The sequence below is a fragment of the Rhagoletis pomonella genome, unplaced genomic scaffold (assembly GCF_013731165.1).
Source record: "Rhagoletis pomonella isolate Grant_MI unplaced genomic scaffold, Rhpom_1.0 Rhpom_scaffold_03821, whole genome shotgun sequence".
In the NCBI taxonomy this organism is placed as follows: Eukaryota; Metazoa; Arthropoda; class Insecta; order Diptera; family Tephritidae; genus Rhagoletis; species Rhagoletis pomonella.
The window spans coordinates 12,449-16,345 of NW_023462373.1; positions in this window are offsets into that span (position 1 = coordinate 12,449).

The window sequence follows — 3,897 nt, forward strand, 5'->3', positions numbered from 1 at the left end:
GACTTGTTTTTCTAAAAAGTCAGGATGTCAATATTAATAGATATCGGATGTACGGTAATTTTCCAAAGATATCTCCTAATAGATAAGTTCATGGTAATTATTCCAAACGAAACCTTAAAATTGATAAAAAAAATAATAACTAAATTTAACTAATTTATATTAAAGGTTTGAAGTTTATCCCACTGTAAGTATGAAATCTTCAGCTATGTGTTTCCATTGTCACTTTTTCATCGCCATATCAACAACCTGACAATTAAGAAGATTGTGACGTTTCATGCTACCATACACAATATCTTAAATCCTTCAAATTTTATTATTGACCTTTTGTTTGTTTAAAAACATTTTCTTTTTAGATTCGAAACTTGATCAAGTAAAATTGCCTTTGTTTTTGACTAAGAGATGCTCAATAAGCTCATAATTGTAGTTCTCATTTTCATACATAACAATAAATTATAAATTTTTGTTTCACACCAACTCCAATATTGAATAGTAAAATATATTTTAATCTTACCCAAATAAACAACGATTTAGTTCAATGGTCAAGCGCATATAGAGTATAGGGTGGTAATGTGTTTAAATGTGTGGTAAAGTTTTTAAAAGTAAAATAACGGCTAATATCTTTTGAATCGTTTTGTAATTTAACCAAAATTCATTAGAATCCACTTACACAAGTAGTTAAATACTATTCAACATGCATTAGCACAGTTCACTTCTCTTTTGTTTACAATTTGGTTGTCAAACCCACTACATCGGATATTTTGACACATTTACCAGAATTTACCACCAAAAAATCGTCGGACTACAACTGGTAGCTTCTGACAAAGAGATGACCTTACTTACTCTCTTATTTGTCCTTTCAGTTGCCAGAAAACCAAGTACGATTTCCGGTAAAATCTGGAAATTCTGGTAAAAAATGGTAATTTCGGACTCATGCGGGTTCACATCTAAATAATATTGGGAATACTTTTGAGGTGTTTGAAGAGGGTTGCGGCCTGTTTGAAACTAAATTTATTTATAATAATCATATTTTGGCCTTGACACTTTTGCTAAGTTTTGGCCGAGCTTCTCCTCCGATTTGTAGCGTGCGCCTTTGCTGTCACACAAATGGGAGGGACCTACAGTCTTACGCCGACACCGAACGGCGATACAATTTTTATGATGAGCTGTTTTTTTTTTATTAAAGACACTAAGATTTTTAAAATATTTTCACTAAAATTTTATTAACCTAAATCTAAAGCTGCGAAGTAGTTATCTAATTCAATGTAAATTTTAAACATTTTCAAGATAAGATATGAATTATATTTAAAACGTAAATGTTAATACAACTGTTTTATATATAATCCCAAACTTATGATATAAAATCGCCTCTACCAAAAAACTTAAATTGGGTAACGCCGGTTTGAATTCTTACAATTGAGCAATTGTCAAAAATCTTCCTTTTTATCAAAAAGTTGCTTACCAGGGTGTCTTTGAACTAATGATTGGTACTGAATTAGAGAATGCACACACATAAAAGATTGCAGCCTTTTCAATCCGCATTCAGTGTTAAACCTTTTTTTGATTGGGCATTGGTTTTTTCAATCTTGCTATAAATATGTTGATGTGTGAATTCATAACTGCTTTGAGTAAATGGAAAATTAAAAAAAATATAAACCTCAATCTTAAGCGAAGATTAAGTAATTAAAACTGGATAGAAAAAAATTGTTGATTTAAAATTGAAAATGATTTCACACTTACACAGCTCTGTTATATATATGTAGGTCATACGACCGTAATAAATAAATAAATGAATTAATTAATTAATAGATGCCAAGAGCTTCCGGTGAACAAATATGTTTTTTGGCACAATTGTCAGTTACGAGGTTTTGCAGAACGACGATACCCGGCTTTGTACTTCAAACGACGATATGATTAATTAATCGATTATTCTATTTTTTTTTTGCCATCCCTACACGGCACTGCGGACCCCGCCTTAACACCACCTACACCTTGCTTGCCATCAAGGAGCATAACACAATGCTCTGTAACCAGTTTCTGGTAGGGTGCCACATGGCCACCGGAACATACACCTGCTTGCTCGTCAGAAGGCATCTATACAAACTGACAAGACATAAGCTTTCACAGCCAACCTGTGAATGCCGTTTTGGGTTGGGTACACAATAGACTGAGTAAAAAAAATTACTAACTTTTTTTAACCCGAATAACCATGAAGTTTGTTTGTGAATATATGTAGCTGATTTTTTTAGGATCGGTCACTGGCACCATAAATATGAAATAATTGATAACACAGGTCCACCAAATAAATCGAGGAATGGTTCTTTGACCAAACCTAGTCTTTGAAATGTTTTTGGGGTCGCTGAACACGAATCTGAAGTCCGTTTTACGTGTGTCAAGTTAGCACTACACTTTTCGAAATTGGAAAAGTTAACTACGGCATTAATTGTAGTGTTTTTGTTGTAAATTTGTTGTGGAAAGAAAAAATTTGTAGCTCTCGTTTTTTAATAAAAAATGGTATGTAGTGCTAACTTGACACCATACACCTAGTCGATAGAATTGAGATATTGAAAATCTTATTAATTAATTAATTAATCCCAACGGCTTTTTACCCTCCATTCCCGCCCAACCGACACGAGGGGCGCAGTCCGCATGACGCCCGGCCCCTTTTTTTTTTTTTTTTTTTTTTAAGTTTTTTCGTGCCGAGTAGTGGAACCAGGAGTTTGTTAAGTGTCGAGATCTAAAACTATTCAGCTACAGAATCAAATTCATCAGCTGATTGGATATGCTAAAGATAGTATTTCAATTATTGAGAGTGGAAATAATAGTTTTCTTTATAGTAAAAATCGAGTCCGATACGTCAAACGTGCTGGAATGACAGTTAAAATCTTGACATAAACCACGGAATGATTCGTTTAGTTCAAAATTAGTTTTGCATGGCTTTAAAAATAGAGGTCGAAAGTGTCTTGACATTCGAGAAGGAACATTAAAATTTACCTCAGCCAGGAGGGCCGGGCTATTAATCAAGCCTGTCATTAATTTTACGATAAATATTATACCCAGCATTTCTCTACGACTTGCGAGTGTAGGCAAATTTATGAGCTTTAGACGACTTGTGTAAGGGGGGGGAGATTGTAATCTGAATCCCAGTTAAAATTACGCAATGCAAAAAGCAAGAATTGTTTTTGAATTGATTCAATCCTTTCTGAATGAACTTGGTAGCGGGGATTCCAAACAATAGATCCGTATTCTAGTATAGGTCTAACTAAACTGGTAAAAAGAGCTTTTGTAACATAAGGATCTTTGAACTCTTTTGACCATCGCCTTACAAATGCAAAAACGCCTTTGGCTTTATTGACTGTAACATTAATATGATGGTTGAAATTCAGTTTGGAATCCATTGTGATACCAAGATCGACAAAATTGGATACCTGCTCCAGATTATAATTTGATATTGAATAAACAGCTGGTTGAACAGCCCTCCGAGAGAAACACATAACTTTACATTTTTGAAGGTTTAGTGGCATATAGTTTGTATTACACCAACTAACCACGTTGTTCAGATCCGCTTGTAACAAAGACCTTTCTTCGATAGAGGACAATGTTTTAAAAAGTTTCACATCATCGGCATACATTAAAATTTTTGAATGTTTTATTATAGAAGAAATATCATTAATGAATATCAGGAACAGAATCGGACCAAGGTGGCTTCCCTGAGGAACTCCTGAAGAAACTTTAATGATGTTGGAAGAACAATTATTAACAATAACTCTTTGTGTTCTATCAGAGAGGTAAGATGAGATCCATTGAAGAAGACTGGGCTGAAAGCCGATTAGGTCGAGTTTACGGATGAGTAACGAGTGACATACTTTGTCAAAAGCTTTACTGAAATCGGTGTAAATT